The sequence below is a fragment of the Choloepus didactylus genome, chromosome 10 (genome assembly GCF_015220235.1).
Source record: "Choloepus didactylus isolate mChoDid1 chromosome 10, mChoDid1.pri, whole genome shotgun sequence".
Classification (NCBI taxonomy): domain Eukaryota; kingdom Metazoa; phylum Chordata; class Mammalia; order Pilosa; family Megalonychidae; genus Choloepus; species Choloepus didactylus.
This window is the reverse complement of record NC_051316.1, coordinates 58,179,900-58,195,698: the sequence shown is the minus strand read 5'-3', so window position 1 is coordinate 58,195,698 and position 15,799 is coordinate 58,179,900.

Genomic DNA, 15,799 nt, shown 5'->3' with positions numbered 1-15,799 from the left:
GCCTAATTACAACAATGCTAACACTGATGGCCGCAAGATTTCTTCAACTTTGAAGGTCCTGAGCAAATGTATGACGAAAAGACAGATAGGCATGTTCATTCAAAAAAATATTTATTGAGAACCAACAGCCAGGCCCGGTTCTTGATGCTGGGGATTCAGAGTTGAAGAAAAGAATCAGATTCCTAACCTCCTGGGATTCACGTGTTGTGAGGTGAATTTCTATTTGGCTAGGCTTACCCACAAAAAATCCCTAAACATACATATGTAGGAGACTCCTAGGCAGCAGAAGAGAGGTATATATAAGGGGAGAAAATCCAAATGTTTGAAAAACAAGAATTTCATAGCTGAAACCCAGACATTAAGTTTGGGTGATATGGTGAACTGAGTAGTACACTATTGTTCTATGGCATATAGTGAAGTTAGCTTTAGGTTATAAGGAAGCTAGAATATAAAAAATAGCAAACCACAATTCTGTGCCCTTTAGACTCAGAAGACATCTTAGTTTGCACTGTTGCAAGGACCACAAGATTTGGGCATATTCTTATGAAAAATAAGGGAGACAGTGGGAACTGCATCCACCCACTGGAATCCTGATGTCATGCATTTCCATTGCACTGTTTGTTTGCCATTTTGGGAGTAAAGTAAAAACAAATTTGAGCTCAGTTCATATCATCATCTTTGCCAGTCTTGGAACCTGGGCCGGACTTTGTGGTCTACACTAATTCAAGGAAGAGAATTACAGAGAATATTCAAATAAATTAATAAAAATATAATATGCTGCAATGGAATAAAAAATTGGGCTAGTCTTTAAACCACAACTCAGGCAATGTTATTTAGAACCCTGGGTTGCAATTAAGCAGTTGGCACTAAATAAATTCACTTTGAAATAAATATGATGAACCAGAATATTCTGGTTCTGTAACCTTATATTTTGAAAATCACTCAGGCTGACTTAATTCTGATGTAAGCAGAACAATAACTTTATGCCTTATTATTATGTTTTTTGATTTCATGCTACTTGCTTGAGTTTTGCAGCGAAATGTATTCCAATGTAAATGCCATAAAAAGCATCCTTCTGGGTTATAGGAGATCCTGTAACAAGTCATGCGCCACCAGTTTCCTGAAAGATAGTTAATCAGTTTTCTTCTGATTATTGAGTTTATCCTTTCACAAACAATATAAGAAAATGACTCTTTCAAAAGAGCAATTATTATATTGTAAACTTAAAATGATTCTTGACTAATCAGTTAATAAACAGCTACTGGATCCTTAGAATCTGAGATGAAACTACTTTTCTTATTCCGACAAAAGTTTTGTTCACCGTCCTTAAGGCCGTGAGGATACTTCCATTATTTACTTTGAGAAACTTGCCTTTCCACAGGTGATTTTAAATTAACAACCAAAAAGAATGTAATAAGAGCCACAGTGACATTAGCATGCTTTTAATACTCAGAACAAGGTATAGAATGGCAGCCTTTGACAAAGGGAAAATCCCCTTGGAGTTTAGGTATAGTACGTTTCATTTCTCTTTTGTGTTTGAAGAGGGCTTTTTTTTTTTTAATCCTCTTTAGCATGCTTAGGCCTGCTGTAGCATAGAGGCATAGAGAAAAGAGTGCCAGCTTAAAGTCTGGTAGCTTTACTTCATCAGAGAGGACTTTCTGTGCATGTATTCTGGGAACTCGTCATAAAAAGTCCCATTTATATTTGTCGCTACAAAGAACTCTAAATTTCAAAGATGTTAGATGGTGGAAGTGCCTAATATTTACTCTTGCTAGAAGATGGCTTTTAAATAAGTGTCTGATTATTCCTTTGCAAATGCAAAAAGCAAAAAAATCCATAAAGTGGCTCTTTCATTTATAATGTTTCTTATTTAAATGCATTCTAAACTCTTAGTATAGAACCAAAGAGATTAATGCTTGAGCAGTTGTCAAAAGCTCTACTAATCATGTATCTCCTTGCATTGGAGTTGTAAATGCTTGTATTAAATATCCCTTAAGAAATTGTCATTAAATTTTTAAGTGATTATAGTTTTGTAAGCTTTAAATTGATTGGTATATCAACTGGAGATATGGACAACACATTTATTGGCACTTGAACCTTGAACGTAGTCTTTGATCTTAAGATATAGCCCATGGACCTTGAAACTTTACACAAGCTGGACAAAATATAATTAAACATGTAGATCAATAAAGTATCATTCAATCAGTTAAAATACATTTACTGAATGTCTACTAGGTGTTAGACTATGCTACAAAGATAAAACAAGTGGTTTCTGCCTTTCAGGAATTCCTGGTCTACAGAAAATGTTCCATTCCTTCATCCATCTAGTTTCAGATCATCAATTCTCTCTTTACAGATCCAGGGTTGTTAATTATAAGTAATTTCAAGGGGTTTTGTAAATCATTTAATCATTTGGCCCTCAAGGAATCTGCAATTTAGGTTCATACAAGTCCCTTTTTTCCCAAATGGTTCTGAGTTCATATAAGTTTGTGAAATGTTCAATAAAACAAAGTGATTTTTTTTTTCCTAAACTGGAGTATATCACAGACATTTTATTACACAAATGGGCAATAGGAAAATAAAAAAAGATATGTGGTCTACAGCATTTTTTAATGTATTTTTCCATGGAAATTTTATTCTGTTCATTTTGACAGAAATCCTTTCTAGAATTAAATGCTTTATTCTTTTTTTTTTTTTTTTTTTCTTTCCTTGATGTACAGAATTTAGTAATTTCAAGTGTCTGGTCCATCCTAAGGAACAGTTGAGAACAAATATTTGTAAACTCCAGTGAGTTTCTGTTTGGACTATAAAGAGGATTTAATCCATGTCCTTTCTCTCTGTGTTTTTATGTCTTTTTTTCTTTTGTCATTGTGAATTATTGAAATTCAAAATGATTCACTTCCTCCCAAATGATCTCCCTTTAGATTAGTCCTTTATCTTCCTTGCTTTTTTCTTTTGTTAAGGCTCCAAACTCTTCTTCCTTTAAACTCTTTCTGTTATGTTTATTGGTACATTACTCTTTCTCCAAAACATCACACATACTCAAAGCCTTTATTTTACATAAACCCTAGTCTTCCTCCAATGGTCCCTTCCCATTCCCCCAAATAGAGCTGGTCTTACTCTTGTGAATTTTTACATCAGGGACAATTGTCTTTATCCTGGTCCCCATTAGTGTTTATAGCAGATTGAACTGACAGCACTGACCTCTGAGTCATCCTCATTTGCAGCATTCTTTCAAAACGTATATTTCTGATTTCCAAGTGGTTGCCTTCATTCCTGGAGGTCCTTGACACTGTCCCTTCAGTGTTCCTTTCTATGCCAATAATTTCAAAAGATTTTGGGCAACTTCAATATCCTTCTGCATGTCCTATACTCAAGTTTCAAATTCCAGTGGTCTTCATTTCTACTCTATTTGATTAACTCATTTAAAGACCTATTGTATAATGGCTCTCTATATAAAATCTTTAATTTTTGAATTCACCTCTCTGCCAAAATCTTATCCCTCCACCTAATCTATTGGTATTTAAGAGACTCCTTAACCTGATTGCAATCTCTACTCATTTATTTCCTAAATGGAAGCTAATAGTTTTTATTTTAAAAATACACATGGGGAGGATGCTTCATGGTCCAATGTCTTTGAAAACTTGTATTTGAGATACACAAGTTTCAATTATGCAATAATTTCATAATTTTTATTCTGTTAAGCTTTGTGAATTCCTAGGATAAAGATCTAATGTGAAGAACTTTCTAGCCTTCCTTGCATGACATATTGTTTCTATTGTCTTTCAGGATTAGTTTGCCATAAAACCACAATTTGGTACTTTGGGTGATATTGCTATCTCTGTTTATCTCTTTATTTAAAAGGTTTCTTCTTGGTTTTACTTCCATTTTTGCTAGTCCTGCCTTCCAAATGAGTAATTTCACCTGCTTAATCAACAATTACCTACTTCTTCCCACTGACTCTTCTCCATGTGTGGCTTATTCAAAATGTCCATTTTTTCCCTCTATTTCTGCTTCTAAACTGCTACATGCTACTGAAGAAAATAACAGCAAAAATAATGCACTCCATTAAAATGTACGATTATCAGACCATATTTTAACCCTCAATGTTACTTGGTCATGTTTTTCTTTATTGCATTTTCCTCCCTGTCCATTCTCTGTGTTGGCCATTCTATGAGACTTCAACCCACTTTTGACCTTCTCAAATTTTGTGACATTTGATTGTCTTATAAAAAGCTAATATATTCAGAGAATAATTCATGAACTTATCTCCTTTTCACCTCAAATTCTCCATTTCCTAACCCCATTACTACCTCCTTCCTAATTTCATGGGATGAAGAGATGATCATCTTCTTTCTTAAGGCTATACCCTAGGTAAGTGGGTTATTGACTCTATTATCTTCCATTTGTCTAGGATCATGCTCCATCAATTGCAATTTTTCATTCATCTTTGATATTTACCCTCTCTTCCAGACCCTTCTCTTCAGTGTAAAATATCTTAAACATTACCCTCTTCTTTAAGCAACAACTTCTTAATCTCCTTCCTTTAAACCTTTAAGTTCTTAGCATGTTTTTCTAAATATGTACTGTAGATTTTCTTATTATAAAAAAGAATCTGTTTATTTTAGAAAATTTGGAAAATACTTAAAAACAAAAACAAAAACAAAAAAACAAACAAATGAAAACAACAAAATTGCCTTAAATTCCACTTGATATAAATCTAGATTCTATAAGAATGTGGTCTCTTTTTTTTAACTGCAAAGTTGAAAGCATGCTCTACCTAATAGTTTGTGACATTTCCTTCTAGGATATGTTTTTTTATACCTTCTTTAAATATTTCCTGAAAGTATAGTGTGTACCCATTGCCTTTGCTCTCATATCTGTCATTTACTATTCAACTAATTATGCTCACATTTCCATCCACATTATTTGACTGAAACTAATTACACTGAGTTTACCAGTACCCTCCAAGTTTTCAAAACCTATAGCATTTCCTCAGCCCTCACTGCTTTAGTTTCCTAGATGCTAAAATAAATATAATGCATTGGTTGGCTTAAACAATAGGAATTTATTGGTTCACAGTTTTGAGGAAAGGAGAAGTCCAAAACTGATGTATTGTCAAAGCAATGCTTTTCCCGGAAGAGTGTGGCATTTTGGTCTGGCTGCTGGCAATCCTTGGTTCGCTTTTCTGCCATATGGCAATGCACATTGTGGCCTGTCCTGCCTTCTCCCTTCTCGTCTGGGTTCTATTGACTAATTCTTCTGGCTTCTTCCTCATTTTGCTTATAAAAAACTCTAGTCCATCCTGATTTAGTCAGATCATACCTTAACTGAAGTAAGCTCATCAAAAGTTCCCATTTACAATGGGTTCTCACCTATAGGGATAGATTAAGCTAAGAACATATCTTTCTGGGGTACATAGCTACAAGGCACCACACTCACTCTTCTTGTATCCCTGAAGAACTTATTATCATTGGATTTTTCATGAAGTCCTTCCTGATCTTGGATCACAAATTCAACTCTCTACTTACGTTTTGCCTACATTTCTGAGTACTTTTCCACCCTTGAATAAATGTTGGCTCCTTGTCCTAATCCTCATATTTATTGCTCTTCAAACCTTCTATTTACCTCTTTTAACTGAACATTTTCTTTGGAAACTTGAACTATCAACTACTTGTTTATTTCCCTCAAGTCTATAAGACTATTTCAATTCTCTCATGACAATACGAACTATCATTTCGACTTCCTCTGTACATTTCCTCCCAGGTGATTACTGATTTCTCAAATGTAACACATCTATATTTGAGCTGTCTTCTATGCAAATGTAGAATCATTTTCCGTAATGTACCCAGAAACGCATACAAGGAGCCTTGCAGTTTCCCTTGACTCTCTATGCTGTTGGATCACAGACTAGTAGGAAGTATATCTATGAAAACTTTCTCAGATGCTCCAGCCTCTTTGTTCTTTAGGAGAATGAGGGATGAGTCCATGTTTTATGGGATCTAAAAATGATATAATTTTAGGAATCCTCATTAAGTTTACAAAATTAAGTTTGAAAGTAAATATTTAATTAGAATGGGAAGAAAAATCACCAGATATTATGTATTTTAAAAGACCAACAAATGCAAGAATGCCTAAAAAGCTAGAAAAAGAACCTTATATTTTTAAACACAATTCCATAACATTTTTCTTTCTCCATTTTTTTGGCTGCATTTCATTTGATAGCCTGTTCATATGACAACAATACTGTAATATAATTTTCTATAGAGAGAATAGAAATATAATTGTCTTTTCCATGGCATGGTGTAATCATTTTGCTGTGTTAGTGGCTATTATACTTGCCATTTATTTTGGAACCATGAGACACTGTCAAGACAAGATGTGTCAGATGTACTAAGACATGATCTGAACAATGAAAGAGGCAAAACTTCTAACATTTTATATTAAGAAACTAGAAGAAAAAGACTAAACTAAGCCCAAAGTAAGCAGAGGGAAAGAATTAACAAAGATTAGTGTGGAAATAGAGAATTTAAAATAGATTCTTTCAAAAGGAAACCAAAGCAAAAAGTTGATTCTTTGAAAGGATCAACAAATTGACAAGGTTGTAGCAAGACTGACCAAGAAGAAAAGAGATAGCACTGAAATTATGAAATCCAGCATGAAAGAGGGGAAATCACTACCAACTTTACATAAATTTTTCAAAAAAAGATTATAAGTGAATTCTGTGAAAAATTACATGCCAAGAAAATTTGGTAACTTAGCTGAAATGGAAAAATTCCTATGAAAAGGGAAAAATTCCTATGAAAATAGAAAAATTACAGAAATGGACTTAAGAAGAAATAGTAAATCTGAATAGATCAATAAGAAACTAAAGAAAAAAATTAGTAATCAAATTAATGCTTAATTGGTACAGAGTTTCTGTTAAGGTTGATGGAAAAGTTTTCAAAGAGATGGTGATAATGGTAGCACAGCCTTGCAAATGTAATTAACACCACTGAATTGTATATTTGAAAGTGGTTAAGATGGAAATTTTAGTGTGTGTGTATCTCCAGAATAAAAGATGAAAGCTTTGAAAAAATGTAGAATTGTACAAAATAAACAGTGAACTCTTATGTATACTATGGGCTATAGTTACTAGTATAGTTATAATAATGCTATTTCATCAGTTATAACAGAAGTACCGCACCAGTGCAAAATGTTGTTTGTGTGAGAGAGAGGGAATGGAAATTGTACATTCTGCATATCTTTTCTGTAAACCTACAACTTCTCTTTTAAAAAAAAATATAACTTCACACACGGCAGAATTGCTATTGAAGTACTAATTAGGTTGGTGGCCTATACACGAGTACTGATCAAATCTATTTCATGTGATTCCCATCAAAAACAATAAGAAAAAAAGGTGAGTGGCATGTTTATAGTTACATATTATCCATTATCTTGTCCAATATATTTATTTTTGATTCCCTTTTTTGAGTGTCAGTGAGAAGAATATCTTCTGCTTATAGTTTACTTGACAATTCAGAATATTCCTCAGACCAATTTCCAGCTCTTTACATTCCAAACCTTGTTTCCATTATAAACCTTTTTCTCCTCTGCTGCTCACATTCTTCCTATGCTGAGTTCCAATGGATCTCCATACTGTGATCAGAACTCTGGCCCTACAACTGGATGAGTTGATGCATGAGCAGTTTGAAGTATTCCTGACAATTTTCCTACACTGGAATGGTTTGCCATAATTTAATCATGCAAGGCTGTCATTGCAAACTGCATAAATAGACCCCAATATATCTAAATTAGATGTAATCCCCAACATATCACTTTAGCCAGATCACCAAATACAGATAGCCCCTCCAGCACCAAAGGACGAGAGTGAAAATGTGGAAGAAAAAAGGCAGAATAGAAAGTGTCAGCAGAAACTATTTGCAAATGGTTTTAAATTAAAAGCATTAAATTAAATGCATTTGTGAATTTTTAGTTATATGACCAGGTGAATCCCTTGCTAGGGCTTTTCCCAGTGTCTTGGCAGTAGCCTGTGCCAGTGAAGAAATGGAAGCCCAAGATGATTGTATTCAAGGTAAAGCTGCGTGTGCTGCTCCAACTCCCTGTGTTCATTTTGACCTGTGGTATTTCTGTAATATATTATTGGAGTATCTTCCTATCTGTTCTCTCCTGAATTTGGTCTTTCTTCCCTCCAATTTATTCTCACTCAGCTTTTGTCAGTAACATTATCTTTTAAGACACCTGTTTGATCAAGGTGGTCATTTAGCAGAGTGGAAAAGAGTGAAACCTAGAGAGAAATCCAGGATGAGTCACTTATTCAAATATTCCAGACAAAATATTTATCTTCTTTAAACTTTGGTGTTATTATATGTAAAATAAGTAAGATAGTACTTATGTTTTGAAAATCAGAAGAGATCTCAGAAGTAAAATACCTAATGAATAATGTTATTTATTTTTATCAAGACACATTCCCACTTTAGAAAGTCTTAATTCTCCTTGTTGTCTGCTTGGCTTAGCATTCATGATCCTTCACTTAATTTTAGGGTTCCTGAAAGAAATAGAAGAACAGACAGGATAGGTAGGTAGGTAGGTAGGTAGACACATAGAAATAGGGATTTATGATAAGGATTTAGTTTATACATTTGTGGAGACTGACAAGTCCAAAATTTTAAGACAGGACAGGGGCTGGGAATTCCAGTGAAAGTGATGTTGAATTCTTGAGTCTAAATTCCCTAGGCTGGAAACTCAAGAGAGTGTAGTGATGAGATAGAATTCCTTCTGACCCTTGGAAACCTCTGTTCTTGCTGGTATGAATCACAACTGCTTGGATTATGCCCACCCACATTATTGAGAGTAATCTCCTTTACTTAAAATCAACTGGTAGTAAATAATGATCCCATCTTCCAAACACTTCCAATGTAACAGCTAGGTCAGTAGTTGATCAAACAGCTAGTGACTGTAACCTAGCCAAGTGGACACATAAAATTAACCATTGCAGTCCACTCCTCATCAATTTGGCCCCCATATGCATCTCCTTAAACCATACTTAATCTCCAGTTAAAGACAATGGCTAAGTCATAGTTCTGCCTACCTTGATTCAACTATTATGTGTAAAACTGAAAATGTATTAACTCTTTTGCCAGAAGAGGATGAAAGATCTTGGGTGATGTTTACTCTGTTCCTTGATGTCCTGTAACTTAAATACTCTGATGTAAAATTAATACAACTTATGTTCTGTGATGAGAAGATGAAAAGGAAGAAAACAAAGACATTTTTATAAAAATATACACATATATACACATACACACACAAACATATTCCTAACAAATTAAGTAAGAAGTACTCATAACCATTATAGTACTCAATTCTCATTTAGATCTTCATTATTTCATTACATCATGGTTCTTTGCCTCATGGAGTGACTGAAACCTTTATTCCAGAAGTATCTGGACTATTAGTAGTCTGCCTGAATTGAGTTGTTGCAATTTTCCATTTACTTTAATCACAGGTGATACCCTAAGGGATTTCTTTTATTCTAGGCATATACTTCTGACATCTGCTGTATAGTAGCAGTTCAATTTCTCCTTAGTAATTATGATCAATCCCAGCCAGTATAGCTGTTCTCTTCTTTGTCCATTGATTAAGAGTCATGACTCGCCCACAGTGGCCAGGGATCAGTCTTTACTTCCAGTTCAATGGAATCATCTTGTCTCCTGGGAAAAGCATTCCTTTCTTTGGAATTCAGACCTCTAGACCAGCATAGCTTAAGATTGTTGGGATAGGAAGCAAAAATTTTGCTAGGGGATCACTAGAGATATTAGTAAATGTTGCTACTCCCATTTCTACCTTTTGATTCCTGGGCCCATGAATCCTGGCTATGGGGGAAACAGTGCCACAGATCAGATGCTGATTTAGAGCATGTTCAGCCTACTGGAGAACATCACTCCCAGACCTGTCAGGTTTTGTCCCCTAGCTAACGCTGTCGAGTCTTTAAAAGGCTATTTAAATATTCTACCAATCCAACTATTTTTGGATGATGGGGGATATGGCAATACCATGAGTATGGGCCCATTGCTGCACTTTATCTGCTGTGAAGTGAGTTTCTTGATCAGAAGCAATGCTGTGTGGAATATAATGTCAGTGAATGGGATGTTCCGTAAGTACCTTATCAGAAAAGTAAAATGGCAAACTACATGGTGGGAGCAAATATTTGGAAAGTACGTATCTGATATAAGGGTTTAATATCCAGAATATATTAATACTTCAACTTCACAACAAAAAGACAAACAACCCGATTTAAAAAAATAGGCAAAAATTTGAACCATCTCCCCAGATAAGATATACAAATGGCCAGAAATCACACACACACACACACACACACGATTTTCAATATCATTAGCCACCAGGGAAGTGAAAATCAAAACCACAATGAGATACCATTTTGCAGCCATTAGAGTGGATGCTATTAAAAACAAAAAAAAAACAAAAAAACAAACAAAACCAGAAAGTATCAAGTGTTAGAGAGGATGCAGAAAAATAGGAACATTCATTCATTGCTGGTCGCAATGTAAAATGGTTCAGCTGCTTTGGAAGATAGTTTGGCAGCTCCTGGGAAAGCTAAGTATAGAACTACCATGTCACTCGGCAATCCCACTACTCAGTATATACAGATATTTGCACACTGGTGTTAATAACAGCATTATTCACAATTGCCAAAAGATGGAAGCAACCCAAGTGTGCATCAGCTGATGAATGTAAAAATAAAATATGGAACATCCATACAATGGAATATTATTCATCTGCACAAAGAAATGAAGTCCTGATACATGCAACAACATAGGTGAACCTTGAAGACATCATGTTGAGTGAGATAAACTAGGACAAAAGGACAAATTATGATCTCACTGATTTGGCATACTTAGATTAAGCAAATTCATAGAATCAGAACCTAGAATATAGGTTGCCATGGGATGGGGTAGTGATAGGGAATGGAAAAGTAAAGGCTTAAAATGTACAGGGTTCCTATTTGTCTTGATGGAAATATTTTGGTAATGGGTGTTGGTGATAGTAGCACAGCATTGTGAACGTAATTAACAGCACTGAAATATATCTGTATGTGATTAAAAGATAGAATGTTGGATTGTATTTATGGTAAAGAATAAAAATGCTTAAAAAATCCATGGAACTACAGTACATAAATAGTGAACCCTAAGTTAAACCATGGACTATTATTAATAATGCAATTATAACAATGTGCTTTCATCAATTGTAACAAATGTTCCGCACCAATGTAAAGTAACAATTCACTGGCATATGGCAATCCTGTATTTTATGCATGATTTTTCTGTAAACCCAAAACTGTTCTAATAAAAAAAAAAAAGGAAAGAAAGAAAAAAGAATGTCTCTTTCACAATTGGAAAAAATATGTAACTCAAAGAAATGGATCCACTAGAACATTTTAAAGAGATACCCATTTTATTAATAGTAATGTTGTAGAATGATAGACTAAACATTCACTTGACATCTGTCTATCAATTTATGATAATAGCAATATTTGTGAATACAGGAGATTAAAAAACAATTTTTTCATGGCAATGTAACAGTGAGGATTTCAGTTCCTTATAGTTTAGTAAACCACATAGTTATCAACCATATCCACATTTGCACACAAAATATTTCTAGCTGTATTTAGCAATTACAAGGTCACCTCTGAGCCAACAAACAAATGGGCCAATTTTGCTATTTAAATTTGGCGTATGCTCTCAGAAGTGTTGATTATTCAAAATACCTGTTTTCCCAAATCTATTAAGCTTAAAAACTAAATTTTAATGACCCCTTATGTTTAAGCCCATTTAATATGGCAAATGTTTTAGTGCCACTTACAAACACCATTAAATTTCATCACTAATTACTAATAACAGGAATGAAATTAGCACCTGTCTTAGACGGTTTAGATTTTGGATTGCACTTAATAAACAGTTGAGAATACCCTCTGTTGCTAAATATTTATTGGGATCATTTACATTCTGTTTTTCAATGAACTGTTATGATTTATATTCTCATATATTCATTTGAATGAAGCACAGAATTTCAAACCTCTTTATGTACTTCCCTATTTGAATTTGAAGCAATGTGTGTAATATCTTCCATTTTTATATTAGTTTTCAGTGTGACACATCAGTTTATTTCCTATATAAATTGTTCTCTGTGTCTCACAGTCTACTGAGATGAGACAGCTGGTGAAGTGAAAGGGAACTTTCGCAAAGAACGTTGAGAATCATTAAACAAGGCAAAAGGTGCTATAGGTCTTTATGAGCTCTTAAAATGCCTTAAACACTTGAGCCACTTGCTTCCATCTCACCTCTCTGGGCTGGGGACCCATGTTGTTGCCAGAGTTGTGACAGGAACCATAGTCAATGTATATTAGATATTTACTATATGAAAACTTTATCATCTCTACAATACCTTTTTTAACTTTTTTTATAATATTGCTCAAGTTTTACATGAAAACAAGTCAGTTAAACTGGCAAATGGTTCAGTGCTACCAGAAGCACAATTAAATACCATCACTGATAAATAACAACAGAATCCCTGGATTTGGTAGTTTCACACTCATTGAGAAAATGGTGTGCATTTTGGTGGCACACTGGAAAGATGTAAGGAAAACTATGTAGAAATTAATATTAATATTAATATAAAAATGTCAAAAACCCTTCTCATTTGACTCCAAGGTAAATAATCATGGGATAAAACACACTTCATCTTTGGTGACCCATTCAATTTTTGTGCTTAAATACATTAGACATTGTCATTTACTTTAGACTTAAGGCCAGTTGAACTCTAGATAGAGTAGCTGTAATAAGTTAAATGACTGTCTTTGAATAAGTATAGATTTATTTTTTTAATATTTTAAATTACATTCAAGAGGCATTTACTTTTTTAAAGTTTATAAGCATTAAAATTGTAAGCATTAAAAGAAAAAAAAAAGAAAAGAAATGCAAGATAACCAGAAGATGGCAGCATGGCAGCTATTTAGAAATTTGATAGCTTGTAACTTCCATTAAGAGAAAAACAGTTCCTAGATTTTTGTAAATAGTATCCTATTCCTAATCACAAAATTTTCTCAACATAGGAAACATAATTAAAAGAAAAGGCTGTTAGGCAGATCTAAATGATATCTTGGCTAGAGCAGAATTACAAAGGAACAAAAAATGGGTCCTTCTTTACAAATAACATAGAAGAAAGATGAAAGAGAGATGGTAAAGGGAGAATATCAAGGCTCTTAATTTCCTTTCAGAACATTTTAAATAAGCTTGATAGAACCCATTAAGGAAAAGAAGAGACTCTTAAAATTCCAAACATGATGAGCCCTGCTATTGAAATAACCAATTAATTCTTTCTAGGCCATTAGGAAAAAATTAAAGGTCATTATTATAATTGGACAGCTTCAAAACAAACTCCTTGAATTGATCATCTTTAAAGTCTATTTCATCTAAACACACATACACACACATACATTTATTAAAAAAAAAACAAAAAAAAACTATGGTTCTGTGGTCTCACAAATCTTTCATAGACCAAATATGTATGCAGTTTACAAAGAGCTCCAGTACAACCTTTTCATTTTTACATGTATAATCCCATTATAGCAAACACAATTAACTGAAAATTTCTGTATAACTGTAAAAAACAAACAAAAAAAACATCTTTTAGACCTCAGCGGAGAATCTGAATATTTACAGTAGTACTCAATAATAAAATGATGGCTCAAGGAAACATTTGCTATATTCCCTGGGGAAAAAAAAAAAAAAAACTGTTAGAAGATTTTAATATGATAGAAATGTTGAGGAAGAAAAGTAAGGTTTTCTACCATGGACTATTAAAATAAAGCCCAGCATATTCATCTATTATATTTTACTATTTCCTTTATAACTTTATGATTTTAATAATCCTCAATCTTCTTCTGAAATACGATAGGACCTGTTCAACCTAACCCATAGTTATTGTGCTTGTTAGCAGGTTAGTTTGAGTTTTCACATGCAGTAATATATTAGTAAAGATCCATTCATCCAAATATTTATTTGTTCACTCATTCAAATTTTACTTATTGCCTATTATAATACTTGGTATTACTCTAGGCAAAGTCTGAAACACAATATAAGATTTGAACCTGTGTGATTAAGAATTATAGCAAGAAATAGCAGGAAATACAAGAACAGAACTGAAAGGACATTTTGTGTGAATATTGACATAGTTATCATTAATCATAAAAATGATTATTAACATGCATTAATTTAAGTCCTTGTTATTTTTAAAAAATTTAGTATTATGGATGTAATAGTTAATCAAAAATTATCTTTATACATATTAAACTAATACTGAATACAGAGGAAGAAAATATCCATAAACGAGATTCTTCAAGTAATGAATTGCAGAATAGCCAACAAAGCACTTGAGATAAAGCCACTGAAGAATTCAGGCAGAAGGGAGAGTTTATCATTCTTTCCTCCTGCAGTGGGCAGCAAAGCTTCAGTTAGGTTTTAAGATTTTAGAGACAGAAAGAAACAATGAACTACAGAGCAAAACAACTGCTGAAACAGTGGATGGGTGTTGAGCTCAGTCAAAGCTTCTGGAGAAGGTTTCCAGTGGTAGGAAAACAGCTTAGTTGCTGCCACTGCTGATAAGTATTTTATAAAATGTTTTGTCATCTTTTTTCTCATTTCCTAAAGTGTCCAGTATAGAAAGTCATAAAAGCAGTCACTCTTTATAGCTAAGCAAGCTGAGACCCAGGTGAACTAAATCTATGGACAGGAAGCTAGTGATTAATATAGTCAGGATTTTGAGCCAGTTATTCTTTTTTTTTTTTTTTTTTTAAATTCAGTTTTAATGAAATATATTCACATACCATACAGTCATCCATGGTATACAATCAACTGTTCACAGTATGATCATACAGTTATGCATTCATCACCACAATCTATTTCTGAACATTTTCTTTACATCAGAAAGAATCAGAATAAGAATAAAAAATAAAAGTAAAAAAAGAACACCCAAACCATCCCCCCATCTCACCCTATTTGTCATTTAGTTTTTATCCCCATTTTTCTACTCATCCATCCATACACTAGATAAAGGGAGTGTGATCCACAAGGTTTCACAATCACACTGTCACCCCTTGTAATCTACATTGTTATATAATTGTCTTCAGGGATCCAGACTACTGGGTTGGAGTTTGGTAGTTTCAGGTATTTACTTCTAGCTATTCCAATACATTAAAACCTAAGAGGTGTTCTCTATATAGTGCATAAGAATGTCCACCAGAGTGAACTCTCGACTCCATTTGAAATCTCTCAGCCACTGAAACTATTTTGTCTCATTTTGCATCCCTCTTTTGGTCAAGAAGATATTCTCAATCCCATGATGCAGGGTCCAGATTCATCCCCGGGAGTCATATCATGCGTTGCCAGGGAGATTTACACCCCTGGGAGTCAGGTCTCACATAGGGGGGATGGCAGTGAGTTCACCTGCTGAAGTGTGAGCCAGTTATTCTTGCCTCTACAATAAAAGTAGAGGAGAGTTGGGAGCAGATCACAAAGAGGCTCTGGTCTGTTAAGACCATCTCGGATCCCTTGGAGTTGACAAATTATTTGTATTCTTTTAGACGTTCCATAAATATGGATGAAATATCTACCTAAATGCTCAGCTTCATCTCTGAAGGCAAGAAAGGAATTGAAGCTCATCCAGGGAATTTATATTGTAAGAGATATTGCATAGTCAGAATGGTTTCTTTGTTTGGTTA